Below are 18,531 nucleotides of genomic sequence, written 5' to 3'. Positions count from 1 at the left end.
TCGCCACACTACCAGAAGGACGTGGAGGCTTTGGAGAGAGTACAGAGGAGGTTTACCAGGATGTTGCCTGGTATGGAGGGGCTTGGTTATGAGGAGAGATTGGGGAAACTGGGGTTGTTCTCCTTGGAAAGACGGAGGATGAGGGGAGACTTAATAGAGGTGTATAAAATTATGAAAGGCATAGATAGGGTGAACGGTGGGAAGCTTTTCCCCGGGTCGGTGGTGACGTTCACGAGGGGTCAGAGGTTCAAGGTGAAGGGGGGGAGGTTTAACACAGATATCAGAAGGACATACTTCACACAGAGGGTCGTGGGGGCCTGGAATGTGTTGCCCGGCAAGGTGGTGGAGGCGGACACACTGGGAACGTTTAAGACTTATCTAGACAGCTATATGAACGGAGTGGGAATGGAGGGATACAAAAGAGTGGTCTAGTTTGGACCAGGGAGCGGCGCGGGCTAATTGTTCCTTGTTTCTCATTTCAAGGCTTCATTCTATGATCATCTTGCTGGTGCCAGTACAGAGCGAGACTGCGGATAGTTGGGAACCTGTCTCGGGGGCAGGGAATTCATATGGTGTTCGTGGAAGTGGAAATGACTAGGGTTGGGAAGCATTTTCCGATCGGGGCCATTGTGATCTCCTGGACTCGTTTCGATCGCCTCAGGGGGTCGGAGAGGAATTTCCCAGATTTTTTTTCCCCATATTGGCCCTGGGGTTTTTCACTCTGGGTTTTCGCCTCTCCCTGGAGATCACATGGTCTGGAATGGGGGGGTGGGGGTGAGTTAATAGGTTGTAATGAACAAAGCATCGTAGCTGTGAGGGACAGCTCGGTGGAAAGGATATTGGTATGTAGATAGGCTGGAAAATTGGGCGGGGATCCTGGATTCAGGATTCAATCCTGGACCGGGGAGCGGCGCGGGCTTGGAGGGCCGAAGGGCCTGTTCCTGTGCTGTATTGTTCTTTGTTCTTGTTCTTTGTTCACCAAGGAGAGGGGCCATGTTTTTGAGGAAGAGAAGGTGTTACAGGCTAATAGGCTGGAGGAAATAGATGTTCGGAGGGAGGATGTCCTGGCAGTTTTGAATAAACTGAAGGTCGATAAGTCCCCTGGGCCTGATGAAATGTATCCTAGGATTCTTTGGGAGGCAAGGGATGAGATTGCAGAGCCTTTGGCTTTGATCTTTGGGTCCTCGCTGTCCACGGGGATGGTGCCAGAGGACTGGAGAATGGCGAATGTTGTTCCTCTGTTTAAGAAAGGGAATAGAACTGACCCTGGTAATTATAGACCGGTTAGTCTTACTTCGGTGGTTGGTAAATTGATGGAAAAGGTCCTTAGAGATGGGATTTACGACCATTTAGAAAGATGCGGATTAATCCGGGATAGTCAGCATGAATTCGTGAAGGGCAAGTCGTGCCTCACAAATTTGATAGAATTTTTTGAGGAGGTAACTAAGTGTGTTGATGAAGGTAGGGCAGTTGATGTCATATACATGGATTTTAGTAAGGCGTTTGATAAGGTCCCCCATGGTCGGCTTATGATGAAAGTGAGGAGGTGTGGGATAGAGGGAAAGTTGGCCGATTGGATTGGTAACTGGCTGTCTGATCGAAGACAGAGGGTGGTGGTCGATGGAAAATTTTCGGATTGGAGGCAGGTTGCTAGCGGAGTGCCGCAGGGATCAGTGCTCTTTGTGATTTTTATTAATGACTTAGAGGAGAGGGCTGAAGGGTGGATCAGTAAATTTGCTGATGACACCAAGATTGGTGGAGTAGTGGATGAGGTGGAGGGCTGTTGTAGGCTGCAAAGAGACATAGATAGGATGCAAAGCTGGGCTGAAAAATGGCAAATGGAGTTTAACCCTGATAAATGTGAGGTGATTCATTTTGGTAGGACTAATTTAAATGTGGATTACAGGGTCAAAGGTAGGGTTCTGAAGACTGTGGAGGAACAGAGAGATCTTGGGGTTCATATCCACAGATCTCTAAAGGTTGCCACTCAAGTGGAAAGAGCTGTGAAGAAGGTCTATCGTGTGTTAGCTTTTATTAACAGGGGGTTGGAGTTTAAGAGCCGTGGGGTTATGCTGCAACTGTACAGGACCTTGGTGAGACCACATTTGGAATATTGTGTGCAGTTCTGGTCACCTCACTATAAAAAGGATGTGGAAGCACTGGAAAGAGTGCAGAGGAGATTTACCAGGATGCTGCCTGGTTTGGAGGGTAGGTCTTATGAGGAAAGGTTGAGGGAGCTAGGGCTGTTCTCTCTGGAGCGGAGGAGGCTGAGGGGAGACTTAATAGAGGTTTGTAAAATGATGAAGGGGATAGATAGAGTGAACGTTCAAAGACTATTTCCTCGGGTGGATGGAGCTATTACAAGGGGGCATAACTATAGGGTTCATGGTGGGAGATACAGGAAGGATATCAGAGGTAGGTTCTTTACGCAGAGAGTGGTTGGGGTGTGGAATGGACTGCCTGCAGTGATAGTGGAGTCAGACACTTTTGGAACACTTAAGCGGTTATTGGATAGACATGGAGCACACCAGGATGATAGGGAGTGGGATAGCTTGATCTTGGTTTCAGATAAAGCTCGGCACAACATCGTGGGCCGAAGGGCCTGTTCTGTGCTGTACTGTTCCACGTTCGAGGAGTGTGCAATCTTGATTTATGCATGTTAATTACTTGCAGCTGAGCCTAAAGATATAATTACCATTGTATTCCTTTGTTCTGGGGATCAGTAGACCACATTGTGGAAAGCTGTTTGCTGAGCTACAGCTTGAATAAAGGCCATTTTAAAATTCCAAAAAGCTTCATCTGGTGTCTTGAAGGGAGTGAAGAATGGAATAGCTGAATAGTTTGTTGCTCTCCCTAACGCAAGGTGAGCAAGATGCCCAAATGGCAAACATATAGTCATGACATAGAACTTGACCTCTTGAATTCATGACGGCTTTTGTAGTGTTCAATTGTTTTATTAATTTTCAGTGACCCCCAAGTTCTAGATTCCTGCATAAGAAGAAACATCCTTTCCACATCCACCCTGTCAAGATCCCTCAGAATCTTATCTGCTTCAAATAAGCTGCCTCTTATTCTTCTAAACTCCTGCAGACACAAGCTGAGCTTGTCCAACCCTCCCGTTTCAAGTATTACTTCATCAAACCTTCTCTGAACTGCTTCCAATACATTTACATCCTTCCTGAAATAAGGAGACCAATACTGCATATAGTGTTCTAGATGTGATCTTACCAATGCCCTGTACAGTTGAAGCATCACATCCCTACTTTTGTATTCAATTCACCTCACACTAAACAATAACATTCTATTTGCTTTCCTAATTACCTGCTGTACCTGCAAATTAATCTTTTGTGAATCATGACTAAGACACCAGATTCCTCTGTATCTCTGAGCTCTGCAATCTCATCATTTATGTACTATGTTTCTTTTTATTCTTCCAATCAAAATAAACAATTTTGTATTTTTGGTCCACTTCTAGCTGCCCGCCAGCAGACCGTTCCGCCGACGGAAGCTATTCTTCCTTCTCCTCCTTCTTCCATTGGATGAACTTGCCCACGAATTTCATGATCAAGACCACGAGGCCCCAGACTATTAGCAAAATCGCGATCAGCAAGATGTCGATGCCCAGGTTCGTGGTCCACAGGAACGACAGCAAGTCGTACATGAAATCGTACAGGATGTCAAACTGAGACCGGGGGGGCGGTTTGTAGCCGCACCATATCGCCAAAGTTTCAATCACCGTTTTCAGCCCCGACCTCTCGCACAGAGTCTGCAACATGGCGGCTCGGCAGGTCGGCCAACGCGACTGCGCGCGCCCGCACACACGCGAAGCTCACGATTCAACCTCGATGTCGCCGAGAAACGGAGAGTCAGGATGAGGAACACGAACCGATTCCTCAAAACTGTTTTTCTTTCTTTTAAAAAAATACAGTGCAAAAAATTGTTCAGCCACAACGTGTCAGGTCAGCGCCGACACTGAACTGGATGGTCCCGGCTCCCCATCACCGCCTGCCCAGCGCTATTGCTCGGTCACAATGGCTCAGCTCATTACCCACACTTTGGGGGGGGGGGGGGGGGGGGTGTGGGATGGAGACCAGAAAATATAACAGTATTCACACACAGGAGGAAATAAGTAAACATTTCAAATACAATTACTGTGACTTATTTTGTACTTCAGACGTGCTGGTGTTTCTGCTCCTACTTTTGCCCTCATTTTTAAAGAATGAAGTAAAATCTCCCCCCCCCCCCCCCCCGCGCTATTAATTGGATAGGCGACACTATTGTGTGACGCTCGTTGCCAGGTGACACGCCGCGGGAAAGAGGCACGTGCCGGTAGGCTGGCTCCTGGGGACCAGCTGCTGCCTGTGAGCAGAGTGCACACACATTACCGTCAAACCTGGGCATTGCAGTGGTGTTTGCAATGGATAGCGGGTTTGCAGCTGAGGAAGGTCGACCAAATGTTTGCTGGCAATTTATTTTTCCTTGTGGGTAACAAAAACTACAGACTTTGGCACAGAATTAGTGTCAGAACTTTAGAGCAGTGGTATCAAACAGAATTCACATTTTGATTTATTATTGGGATAGAGTGAAAAGCATTGTTTCCCGTGCGCAAAACAAACAATGGAGAATTGGAGGTGAGCAAGTATACATACATGACTAACAAGAGGCAAGTTGCACAAGCCTAAAGCAAATGCCTCACTGGAACCTTGCACTGACACCCTTTCTGAATCGTGCATGGAGTACATAGAGTAGAAGGAAAGGAGAGGCTGCAGAATATGGTGTTGCAGATTCCAGACAGGGTGAAGAGAAAGATCAGCAAAGAGAACACTATTAGACAATTTAAAGATGTTAGAGTTAAGGTTTAAGAGCATAGAACGAGAGTAAAAGATTGAATTAGAGAGTATGCTGGGGACAGCTTGCACAAAGTCACCTCACTCCGCTGCCATCATTATTTCACATTGTGGGCCTGGTGCAACATTCTGGTACTTGGCATGACCCACTTACAGTAAAAATATTTGCTAGAAGAGAAATTGGTATGTGTCTTCCCCATTTTTGCACATACAAGTATCGCAATTTATCCCAATATCCTCTTCCTATCGCTATGTTCTGATGCATTTTAATTAACAAGACAACTGAGTAACCAGTCAGAAAGAATGGTGCTGAATTAGACATTAACTTGAAAAGCCTGCAAGCATTATTAATGAAACTCAGTTTATCAATGCACCTATGGTTCTAATTCTGAAGAGAGTAAGGGAACTTTTCTGTGCAATGTCCAATCTCACACTGTCAAAATCAGGAAAGAAAGTTGAGGCAGATCTGTAGGGTATGATATAATAGCAGCGTTGTTAAGTTTCTGGCAGGACATGCCACAGTTAATCAGAAAGAGGGAACCCAGGAGTTAATCTTAATTTAAGTGCCTGTAACTTTCAGACAGGACGTCAGTGCAAGATTCCAGGTGAGGCACATGCCTCAGACTCCTCGCATCTTGTTAGTAATGTATGTATACTTGCCCAGCTCCAATTCTCCATTGTTCGTCACCTTTCTAAATACGTTTTAAAATCCCTCTTTATCTCCCTCCCTAGCTCTGTAAATTCTTTGAGCCCAACAATAACCTGCATCTATATAGCACCTTTAACTGAGTAAAATCCCCAAAACATTTCACAGTCGTGCTTATCAAACAAAATTTTGAGACCTGACCACATAAGGAGGAGGCATTACAACTACTGCTGAAAGTTTGCTCAAGGAGGTAGGTTTTTAAAAGTATCTTAAAGAGAGAGAGAGGCAGAAAGATTTAGGAATTAATTCTAGAGTTTAGGATCCTGGCAGCTAAATGATCAACTACCAATCGTGCAGAGAAGAAAATCAGGATTGTGCAAGAGATCAGAATTAGGTGAACACACACATCTCAGCACTGGAGAGAAGAAAAGCTTATAGAAATAGGGAGGGGTAAACCTATCGACAGATTTGAACACAAGAAATAGGAGCAGGAGTACATCTCCACTGGGTTGCTAGCAACGAAGGGAACTTTTCTGTGCAATGTCCAACCTCACACTGTCAAAATCAGGAAAGAAAGTTGAGGCAGATCTGTAGGGTATGATATAATAGCAGCGTTGTTAAGTTTCTGGCAGGACATGCCACAGTTAATCAGAAAGAGGAAACCCAGGAGTTAATCTTAATTTAAGTGCCTGTAACTTTCAGACAGGACGTCAGTGCAAGATTCCAGGTGAGGCACATGCCTCAGACTCCTCGCATCTTGTTAGTAATGTATGTATACTTGCCCAGCTCCAATTCTCCATTGTTCGTCACCTTTCTAAATACGTTTTAAAATCCCTCTTTATCTCCCTCCCTGGAGATGTACTCCTGCTCCTATTCCTTGTGTTCAAAAGTCCTCCACTATTCAATACATTCATGTCTTATTTTGGGCTTTAATTCAATTTTCCTGCTCGCTCCCCACTCTTGAAAACAAGAAAATTAATTTTGAAATAAAGGCATTACCAGACTGGGAGCTGATGCAGGTCAGTGTTCAAAGGAGAAATAGATGTGACACTTAACATGCATTAGTAAACGGGCAGTAAAATTTTGGATGAATTCAAGTTCACAGAATTCAAATCGGCCATGGAGACAGCAGAGGCAGCAGTGCCACAGTGGTTAGCACTGCTGCCTCACAGCGCCATGGACCCGGGTTCGATTCCCACCTTGGGTGACCATGTGGAGTCTGCACATTCTCCTCGTGTCTCTGTGGGTTTCCTCCAGTTGCTCCAGTTTCCTCCCACAGTCCGAAAGACATGCTGGTTAGGTACATTGGCCATGCTAAATTCTCCCTCAGCGTACCGGAGTGTGTGTACGAGGGAATTTTCATAGTAACTTCATTGCAGTGTTAATGTAAGCCCACCTGTGACACTAATAAATAAACTTTAACATTTAGCATTTTAAGCAATAATCTCAAAAGATCTAAAAAGATCTGTGTGAAATGTATGCACTGCATGTTTCAAGCAAGCACTGAAGTTTATGATACATATGCCCAATCGTCAGGACTCTCCAACAGTGGTCTCCAACCGATTGAAGCACAAGATCACTTTCAGAATCTAAATGCAGCACAAGATCTGCTCTTAAAAATTCGACTTTACGAAAACCCCCTAAAATGTATGCCGTGCATAACACTCATCTTTTCTGACTTTCTGGGAGTGCTGTGATGTTTGTGTTGTAGATTGAAATGGCCAGTCTCATACAGCCTATCAGATGGCATCAGTGACATTTTCATCTGGGAAAAAGCCATCTCACAGGTGAACCAAAGTATGCCTTCACCTTGAGTGCACAGAATGTCAGAAAAGGGTACTTGTCTCTGTTCACAAATCCCCAAAAGTCTTTGCCCCTTGACCTAATTTTCAGTTCTATGTCATCTTGCATGGTGATGATTTCTACGTCAAGGCCACTGCTCTGTTCAAACACCTGCCGAAATGTTGCTGTCGGTTATCCAATGTCCACTTGAAGAAAATGATGTGAGACAAGCATAGTGATTTGTTTAATCTTGTCCAACTCCTGACATTGTCTATTGAATTTGTTTTCCAATTTGTTCAGGGGGACAAAGATGTTTGGATGGAACCTTGTCTCCAGATTTGGGAAGTGCTCAGTAATTCCCTCGTCACCACACTCCAGTGCCTGTGTCTTTATTTGGGAGGACCACAGGCCCACTTTCAACTTGAACACATTCTCTGTACTGATCATGTGTGACAAGTCTCTGTCCCTCCTAAAAGTCAGTGATTCAGTTCATTCAGTTTTGTACTTATATCCGTAAGAAATATCAAGTCTAGCAACCCATGCATTATCTGACAGCTCGCTGTACACCTCAAATTTAAGAAAGGTGACAATTTCAGGGAGCAGATCCAAAACTCTCTGGAGGACTTTTCCTCAAATTAACCACCTTACCTCTGCATGAAGGATGAGCTCACCATTGGTGGCATGAAGCTCGAGTAACAATTTGAACAAACAAATTTGCAGATGTTTGGCATGAATTGAGTTGACAATCTTGACAACAACTGTCATTAGCTCGCCTTGCCAGGCCCAGGAGCAGGTTCACGAGGAAGTCATCCTCCCGACCCGCCCCCCTCCGCACCAGGCTGGCACCCTGGGTAGTGACTCCCAGGCAGCGGGCGATTGATGGGGTCGTCCATCCCGACTCTCTGCCCCTCTAACGCGGCTATATTCATGGCCAGGTGTCCCTGGAGAGGGAACATGCAGTGTCTGCGGGTGCAGTTGACGCCTTCCGTGCCCGCTGGGCACCGCAGGGGCTGGGGTGTATTATCGACCCCGATAATCACCTTTTCGTTTGACGTTTTAAGTTTCCTTTCGACTTTGATTTTGGTTCGGGCTGTTCCCCCCTTCCTTTTGGGGAGCCGCCCCTTTTACTTTGTCCCTAAGTTAATTTGAGTTCGTTTACTTGATTGGTGCCGAAAGAGCTACCCAGGTGCCAGACAGTCCAAGACCATAAGCATGTATTTATTGATAATATAGCTCTGTGTATGTGCCATGTTAATGATTGGATATTGTAATTAGGCAAGTGTAGAGTAGTTGTAATTGGTTAAACACACTGTGGGAAATGAAAGAAGTGATCAGAACTATTAGTTAGGATTGGATATTGATTACTTTTGAATGAGTGTGCAATCTTGATTTATGCATGTTAATTACTTGCAGCTGAGCCTAAAGATATAATTACCATTGTATTCCTTTGTTCTGGGGATCAGTAGACCACATTGTGGAAAGCTGTTTGCTGAGCTACAGCTTGAACAAAGGCCATTTTAAAATTCCAAAAAGCTTCATCTGGTGTCTTGAAGGGAGTGAAGAATGGAATAGCTGAATAGTTTGTTTCTCTCCCTAACGCAAGGTGAGCAAGATGCCCAAATGGCAAACATATAGTCATAATGACATAGAACTTGACCTCTTGAATTCATGATGGCTTTTGTAGTGTTCAATTGTTTTATTAATTTTCAGTGACCCCCAAGTTCTAGATTCCTGCATAAGAAGAAACATCCTTTCCACATCCACCCTGTCAAGATCCCTCAGAATCTTATATGCTTCAAATAAGCTGCCTCTTATTCTTCTAAACTCCTGCAGACACAAGCTGAGCTTGTCCAACCCTCCCACTTCAAGTATTACTTCATCAAACCTTCTCTGAACTGCTTCCAATACATTTACATCCTTCCTGAAATAAGGAGACCAATACTGCATATAGTGTTCTAGATGTGATCTTACCAATGCCCTGTACAGTTGAAGCATCACATCCCTACTTTTGTATTCAATTCACCTCACACTAAACAATAACATTCTATTTGCTGTCCTAATTACCTGCTGTACCTGCAAATTAATCTTTTGTGAACCATGACTAAGACACCAGATTCCTCTGTATCTCTGAGCTCTGCAATCTCATCATTTATGTACTATGTTTCTTTTTATTCGTCCAATCAAAATGAACAATTTTGTATTTTCCCTTGTTGTACTCCATGTCAGATCTTTGCCCACACACAAACCATCTTTATCTCTTTGCAGCCATCTTATATCCTCCACACATCTCACTTTCCTACCTACCTTTGTATCATCAGCATATTTAGCAACCATACCTTTGGTCACTTCATCCAAGTAATTTATACAAATTTTAAAAGCTTGAGGCCCCAGTACTGATCCCAGTGGCACACCATTCTTTACATCTTACCAACCAGAAAATAACCCATTTATGCCTACCCTCTGTTTACTGTGAGCCAGCCAATTTTCTATCTAAGCCAATATTTAACATCACTTCCCTCCTTACCCCCACCATCACCTTTTATTTTCCGCATTAACTTTTAATGTGACACCTTATCAAATGCCTTCTGGAATTCTTAGGTCCAGTATCCACCGGTTTCCTTTTTCGATGGATCATATTCTGCATGGAGGTCGGTCACCAGTTGAGTGCCCCAGGGATCTGTTCTGGGAACCTTACTCTTTGTGATTTAAAAAAAAAATAAATGACCTGGATGAGTAAGTGGAGGGATGGGTCGGTAAGTTTGCTGATGACACAAAGGTTGGAGGTGTTGTGGATAGTGTGGAGGGATGTCAGAAGTTGCAGCGAGACATTGATAGGATGCAAGACTGGGCCGAGAAGTGGCAGATGGAGTTCAACCCAGATAAGTGTGAGGTGGTTTATTTTGGCAGGTCAAATAGGATGGTGGAATATAATATTAATGCTAGGACTCTTGGAAGAGTGGAAGATCAGAAGGATCTTGGGTTCCGAGTTCATAGGACGCTCAAAGCAGCTGTGCAGGTTGAGGCTGTGGTTAAGAAGGCGTATGGTGTACTGGCCTTCATCAATCGAGGAATTGAGTTTTGGAGTCATGAGATAATGTTGCAGCTGTATAAGACCCTGGTGAGACCACACTTGGAGTACTGTGCTCAGTTCTGTTCGCCTCATGACAGGAAGGATGTGGAAGCCTTACAAAGGGAGCAGAGGAGATTTACAAGGATGTTGCCTGGGTTGGGGAGCATGCCTTATGAGCATAGGTTGAGTGAGCTCGGCCTTTTCTCCTTGGAGAGACGAAGGATGAGGGGTGACCTGATAGAGGTGTATAAGATGTTGAGAGGTATTGATCGAGTGGATAGTCGGAGGCTTTTTCCCAGGCCAGAAATGGTTGCCACAAGAGGACACAGGTTTAAGGTGCTGGGGATTAGGTACAGAGGAGATGTCAGGGGTAGGTTTTTCACTGAGAGGGTGGTGGGTGCGTGGAATGGGCTGCCAGCAACGGTGGTGGAGGCGGATTCGATAGGGTCTTTTAAGAGACTTTTGGATAAGTACATGGAAGTTAGTAAGATAGAGGGTTATAGGTAAGCCTCGTAATCGCTAAGGTAAGGACATGTTCGGCACAACTTTGTGGACTGAAGGGCCTGTACTGTGCTGTAGTATTTCTATGTTCTATCCACAGCACATCTTACTTCATCAAAGAACTCTAATAAATTGATTAAACATGGTTTCCCTCTCTCAAAATGTTGACTCTGCCTGGCTACCTGGAATTAATCTAAACGCCCTGCTTTAATGTCTTGAATAATAGCTTCTCACTTTTTCCCTGTGGCAGATGTTTGGCTAACCTGCCTGTAATTTCCTGCTTTCTGTCTCCCTCCCTTTTTTGAATTCACTATTTTCCAAATGAATGGAACCTTCACTAAATGTCGGAAAATTAAAACCAATGCATCACTTATCTCACTAGACATTTCTCTTAAGATCCTCGGATGAAATCCATCAGGACCCAGGGACTTGTCAACCGCAGCTCCAGCAATTTGCTCAATGCCACTTCCCTGGTGAATGTAATTTTCCTGCATTTCGCTCTCCCTTCCATTTCCTGATTTACAGCGATATCTGGGATGTTATTATTTTATTCTCTATTATGAAGACTGGTGCAAAATGTCCATTCAACTCATCTGCCATCTCCTTATTTATCATTATTAATTTTCCAGACCCATTTTCTATAGGACCAATGCTCAAAGTTAACTCTAAATATTTACAGAGAATCTTCATGCTTTGATCTTATTTGCTCGCTTTTTCTCGTACTTTTTTCCCTCCTTTATTAATCTTAATCATTCTTTGCTGTGTTTTATATTCTGTCCAATCGTCTGACTTCCATCTTGTGCAATCATATGTTTTTTCTTTCAGGTTGATCCTATCTTTAACTTTTCCCCTTGGAATTTTTATTTCTCATTATAATTTGTCTATTCTGTGTATTCTGAGATATTCTTTTAAATGCCTGTCACTGCGTCACTATTGACCTATCCCTTAACCTTATTTACAAGTTCATTTTAGCTAGCTCTGTTTTCATGCCTTCATAATTGCTTTCACTTGAGTTTAAAATATTAATTTTAGACCCATTCTCTCCCTAAAACTCAAAGTAAAATTCAATCCTTGGGCCCAATTCTCCCCAAAAAATACTAAGTGCTGAATTGGCAGGAACAATGATGTAAATAACGATTGTTTTTCGAGTGGGAGTTCAGACTCGAATCTCCCACACTCTGTGCACTGCAGAGGTCACAATCGTGAATATCATTAAAAGCTCGGGGGGCGGGGCCAATTCACGTCAGAGTCGGACAGTTCCAGGCCTCTGTGCATGCGCAGGGACCCCGATCTGTCAGCCTCCCATTTGCTGGCCAACTCGATCGCTGGCCAACCTGGGACCCTCGCAATGTTGCCCCCCAACACTCCACGGCCTGATTACAACCTCCATGAACATTTCCAGGCCAGCTTCAACTTTCCCCAGTCCGGGAGCACCCCAATCTCCAGACCCCTCCCACCCTGGCAGACCACCCCCCACGGGAGGCAGACACCCCTGGGAGGCAAACGCCTCTGGCAAACCACCCCCCTCCAGCCCGCCCCAATCGCTGGCCTCCCTCCAGTCCCAACCAGATTCCAATCCAGAGTGACAGTGGGACCCTCGCCAACCCCTACCGATGGTCCCGCCCACAATAGGCCCCAACCCCTTGGCACTGCCCCATGCCTGGTGGGTAGTGCCAAGGTTCCCCCTGGGCAGTGCCAGGGGGAAGAGGCTGGCGCTGCCAGGATGCCCATACCCAGGGAGCATCACCCCCTGCCACCAACCCCGAGGGGGCCCTGATTGCCTCCCCTTCACTCCAGCGGGATCTCTCGCAAGTTCCCCGAATGTGGGGAGCTACTCTAAACCCCGCCGAGTGAAATGTGGTGTGGCGGTGTGGGAGATGCTATTGGGCCTGGAGAATTCAGTCCCGGGCCCAATAATGACATTTAAATTACGTTAAAAAGATTAAAATCACTTACTTGGTGTTCCTGCCGGTTTCCAGCGTGGTCTCAACTGCACCTGCTCTCTGGCGATGGGAGACGCACATGCATTCCCATGAAATGGCTGACGTGCCAAAAAACTAGCACATTGCGATGGGAGAATCGGGCCCATTATGTTTGCTGCTACCGAGGGGGCCTTCACTATGAGGCCATTAATTAATCTTGTCTCATAACACAATATCCGGTCTCGTGTGGACTGCTTTCTGGTTGGCTCTTCAATGTCTGCTCGAAGAAACTCCCAAAAACATTTGCTGAACTCCTCATCTGGGCTACCTCTGTCCACATGATTTTTCCAGTCAGTGTGTAAATTAAAATCCTCCATGATTATTGTCATAACTCCCATTATTCCTTCCTTTATATGCCACTCAAGCATGTGATTACTGTTAAGGGACATGTACACATTTATTAACTTTCCTAATTACTTGCTGTACCTGCATATTAATCTTTTGTGATTCATGCATTAAGACACCCAGATCCCTCAGCACCTCAGAGCTCTGAAATCTCTCACCATTCAGATAATGTGCTTTTTTTATTGTTCCTTCCAAAATATGTAATTTTACATTTTCCCACATTGTACTCCATATGCCAGATTTGTGCTCACTCCTTATGTTCTCTTCACAACTTCCTTTCCTATCTATCTTTGTGTCATCTGCAAATTAAGGACAGTAGAAATACTCACTAGGTCTTACTTACCAACGCTGCCTGCTGTTCTTTTTGAGGAAAGGTAGAAAAGGAAAGGAGCACATCCTGTCAGCTTCACCAAATTCCCTCCATCCTGTGAGAGAAAAACAACGAATCATCTCCATTTTAAATGAGAAATCTCTTAATTTTAAACTGTGTCCCAGTTCTAGGATATCCTTTTGAGGAACCATCTCTGTATCCGCCCTGTCAATTTCCCTTGGAAATTATTCATTTCAATAAAATCATCCCACATTCTTCTAAACTCTAATGCATACGGGCCCAACCTGTCTAATCTTTCCTCATAAAATTTTCTATTCTTCCTGCCAAAATGGACAGCCTCATATTTCCTACATTACACTCCATTTGTCATTTTTTGTCCACTCACTTAACCTCTTGATATCCCTTTATAAACTCTTTGTATCCTCCTCACAACTGTTTTCCTACCTACCTTTGTATCATCAGCAAATTTGGCTCCAATACAGTTGAACTTTCCTTTTAAGTCCTAAGTAGTTGAGTCCCAGGACTGACCCCGCAACACTTCACTAGTCACAGTTTGCCAATCTGAAAATGGCACATTTATTCTGACTTTCTTGTTAATTAGCCAGTCCTCTATCGACACTATATCAGTCGGAACACCATATACTCTCGTCTTGTCACGTCATAACGTCATCAACAGGAGCAGATGATAGAGGCAATGTCTGATCTGGCAGTGCCTATCAAAGGACAGAGGAACGCTCCAGCCAAGCTCAATCCCTGGCTGGAGATGCCGAGCCTCGAGGGCCACAAATAAACAGTGCTTGTGGACCAGCAAAGGAAATGTGTGACTGTGTGTCAGAGTTCCCTGAGGCAGTGCTGACCCTCGCATGGGAATGGACTGCCCAAGGAATGCTGAGATTAATGTGGCACTCATTGCAGCTCAGAATGAACCCCACTATAAATCCCATTCCCTCCCTCTCTCAGCACTCCCAATCTGAGAGATCTGCTAAAAGTATGGTAGGTCATTGACCATGCTTGACTTCCTCTTTTCTGATTCCCTTTTTAATGTCTGTTGCTATAGACAATAGCTCATCAGCTTCCATGAGGTGCTGACCCTGTGTATGGCCCATGGGCTTCTGACAAATTGCAATAGATTTCTCTGTACCTGCTTAATCACCCTTATTGACTGCCCACCACTACTAGGTGGGTGGCTGTCATCCCTGAGAAGCCACCTTTGGAAAAGTTGTGCAGAGGTGGCAAATTTTCTCTCTCGTCTGCATGCATTGTATCTGATTCTTATCTAGTTTATAATCAGACTTTTCAAATGCTAGAGTCTAGAATTTCATGTAAAATTAATTCCCTTGGTTTATTGCTCACATTTTGCAATATACCTTGGAACTATTTTTTTGATTTTTGATCAGAGCTTCTTCTTTAATTATGAACCTTTTGTCTAAGTTTCCCCCTATCTTTTTCCCTTTATAAATGGTCCATTTTAGATTATCCCTCTGCTCTACACAGCTCCAGCATTTGTTTGTGTAAATATTATCCAAATTCATCACTTCACTATCAGCTGATCCTTGTACCTGCTCTGCATGAGAGGCAGGGACACAGTGCTATACCGCCAGGAAGAAATTGCCCTGGGAGTCAACATTGACTTCGGAGCCCCTGAAATCTCATGCCATCAGGCCAAACAGGAGCAAAGAAACTTCCTGCTGATTACCATCACTCCTCCATGTTGAACAATAGTTGAAAGAGGCACTGAGGGCAGCAAGGGCAGAGAATGTATTCAGGGTGGGGAACTTCAAAGACCAAGAGTTGCTTGATAACACCACTGAATGAGCAGGCTGTGTCATGAAGGATGTATCTTCCAAACTGCAGCAGGTGGTGGTGAGGGAACCGACAAGAGGGATAAACATACTTGAGCCCCCCGCCCCCACCCCCCATTTGTCACAGGTGCATCGGTCCACAAGAGTACTGATGGGAGAATATTGCACAGTCTTTATGGATACAAAGTCCCAGATTCATATGAGGATACTGTCCCTCATGTGGTGTGCCACTACCACCATGCTAAATGGGATAGAGTCAAAACAATCTAACATCAAAATTGGGCATCCATAAGTGGTGCCTCCATTCAATCCCTCCACCACTGATGCTCAGTAGCAGCGGTGTGTACTATCTACAAGATGCACTGCAGCAATTCACTAAAGATACTTAGACAGCACCTTGCAAACCCACAATCCCTTCCATCGAGAAGGACAATTATTTGTTCCCAGATAATTGGGAACACGACCACCTGCAAGTTCCCCTCCAAGCCACTCAGTATCCTGACTTGGAAATATATTGCTGTTCCTTCGCAGTCGCTGGGTCAAAATCCTGGAATTCCCTCCCTAACGGCATTTTGGGTCAATCCATAGAACATGGACTCCAGCGATTCAGGAAGGCAGCTCACCACCACCTTTTCAAGGGCAACTCGAGATGGGCAATAAATGCTGGCCAGCCAGCAACGCCCATGTCCCATGAATGAATTTTTTAAAAAAGTATTCGTGCACCTTCAGCAGCAGCAGTGGAATTCAACCAAAGTCTGAGTACTCATGACTTCGTATATCTTTCACTACACTGTCACCATCAAGCCAAGGTGGCAACTCTAGTTCAATGAGGAGTGCAGGAGAGCATACCAGGAACAGCATCAGCCATGCTTAAAATGAGCTGTCAACCTGGTGAAGCTACAAGTTATGCAAGTGCCAGGCAATGCACATCTCCAACAAGAGAGAATTTAACCATCTCCCCTGGACATTCAACGGCATTACCATCCCCACCAAAAACATCCTGGGGTTACTATTGACCAGAAACTGAACTGGACCAGCCATATAAATACTGTGGCCACAAAAGCAGGTTAAAGGCTGGGAATCCTGTAGTGAATAACACCTCTGCATTCCTAGAGCTTGTCCACCACCTATAAGGTACAAGTTCGGAGCGTGATGAAATATTCTCCACTTGTTTGAATGAGTGCAACTCCAAAAACACTCTCGAAGTTCAACACTATCTGGGATAAAGTAAGCCTCAACTTAAAGCCATTTGCTCTTTCTGCTTCAAACACTCCATATGACAGTGAATTCCACTCTTACACCACTATCACTGTGTAAAGAAATCCCTTTAAACTTCTTTCTATGATTTATTAACGGCGATCTTATGTTTATAACCCTTGATCTGGGCTCACCCACAAATGGAAACCATTGCTCGATAGCTAATAAATCATTCATCCCTTTTTTCAGTTCTCTGTTCTATGTCACAAGTTGGAAAGTGGACCAAAAGGGTTGAGTTTCCCTGAGTTTCAAGGGTTGAGGTAACTCTTAGCTTGATTTCCAAATCAAAGGTGCAAGGCCTGGAAATGCGCTATCTATACTCGTGGCCGGTGAAATATTGCATCATGGGTGACAATCTAAATCTACTCGATACGATTTAATTGGAAGTGGGTTCTCGAATGAAGATGAAATCATGTGGAGATGAGTGTGAAATTTATTATATGTTGGGCAGAACAGGAAAATTGTTTCCAAGTGTGCTGAAAATTTTCTAAACCTATCATTTGTATTTGTGATTGTCGAGTACTCTTCTAATATGAAGCTGAAAGTGGAACAATTGCAGTTAAAATTGTAGCTAAACATTGCCTTAAGTTGAAAGTTCATCGGCAAAGTTAAATTTTCAGCCGTCATGTTCATGTTGTCCATTAGAAATTTAGAGTTCAAGTGAAATCAGATGCATAGGATATTATGCTAATCACTTTTTACATGGGTAATGAGAATTGCATGCAAAATGTTCAGCGAATTGAATGCCACAAATTCAGTATTCTATAAACATTCAGGCACTACCACCTGCTGGGATATCTACTATATGAATTACAGGCTCTAATCAAACATATCATCAATTGCAAGTGCATTCAAATAGAATGCATTTGACAATAATATTGGATGAGATGTGTCAGTAAATTCAAGATACTATTTATCAGAGACAGGACCTATTTGGAAATCTTCATCCAAGTCCAAACCTTGAAAGCAGAGAAGTTTGTTCCATATGTCAATACTCTCTATTCATTCAGCGACTATTCCACAGAATTGAAACTGAACCCTGCTAATTTAAAATGTTGTGACCAAAATAAAATCATGCAGATTGTCCTCATTCAGTAATTTCATTAGCCCTGGCATTTAAATATATTCTTATTGACAGACCCCAGGAAATAATTGGTTATGGAGAAAATACCCCATGAAAAGAACTGTCTCCATTAACTTGTGTCAGCTAAATTGAAAGGGTGCCCAAAGGTACTTTGATGCAGATATTAGTGTGATGTTATAGTGAGGATAAGAATTAAATTGGAAATCAGGGGACTTTAATGAAGTTTAAAACATTGCAATCCCTTATTTTAATACATTAGCTGTATCAATCTTTTTAAAGGGACACAGGTGAAACCGCAAAAAACGATGTCATTTTAACCATGGTAACATTGGGCCCTATTTTACCATTGCCTCACGCCTGATTTCGGGCGCGAAAACGTGGTAAAGTCGGGTGAGAGGCCATTATCACGATCCGCACCTGCATCTGCACAGATCGCCACTTTACCGAAACCCAGGAATGATGGCGATCCGCTTCACGCCCAAAACGGGCACAACGGGGATTTAAATGCATTTGCATGCATTTAAATTGAATTAATGAACTGCCCGCCCAACTTTATCAGCATTTCCCCCTTTACCACCGCGTTTCCCAATCCGGAACCGCGCCGTAATGGACCTGCTGAATAAAAGTCTGAATCAGGCGCTTCATCAGTGAGGGTCAGCGAGGAGGTAAGCGCATGGCGTCCGACGGCTCTCTGCTACTCACGGGTGTCCTGTTGTTGCGGCCATTTCACTGTCCCGGGTCGGTGGCGGCTCTGCGAGTGTGTGGGGGGGGGGGGCTGTTGCTGTGCACGATCTCCAATGTTTGTTCTGCAGCACGGAGCCGGGTCTCAGCACTGACCTCGGGTCTTGCAGTGCTGCTGAGTCCGAGCACCGCAGCTCACTTCA

The 18,531-nt window shown here is 44.3% G+C and overlaps 1 protein-coding gene across 2 annotated transcripts in view; it reads right to left on the bottom strand.

Moving 5' to 3' along the window:
• LOC144499585 (uncharacterized) overlaps positions 1–18,531 on the bottom strand; it is a 90,745-nt gene that overhangs the window by 49,212 nt on the left and 23,002 nt on the right. For both annotated transcript variants that reach the window (XM_078221707.1, XM_078221708.1), the window contains exon 2: positions 13,517–13,598. The gene's annotated coding sequence lies outside the window, so the exon portion shown is untranslated. The remainder of the gene's footprint in view (positions 1–13,516; positions 13,599–18,531) is intronic.

The sequence above is a fragment of the Mustelus asterias genome, chromosome 10 (genome assembly GCF_964213995.1).
Source record: "Mustelus asterias chromosome 10, sMusAst1.hap1.1, whole genome shotgun sequence".
Taxonomy (NCBI): domain Eukaryota; kingdom Metazoa; phylum Chordata; class Chondrichthyes; order Carcharhiniformes; family Triakidae; genus Mustelus; species Mustelus asterias.
The sequence above is the reverse complement of the archived record's forward strand: the minus strand, read 5'-3'. Positions and strand labels throughout refer to the sequence as shown.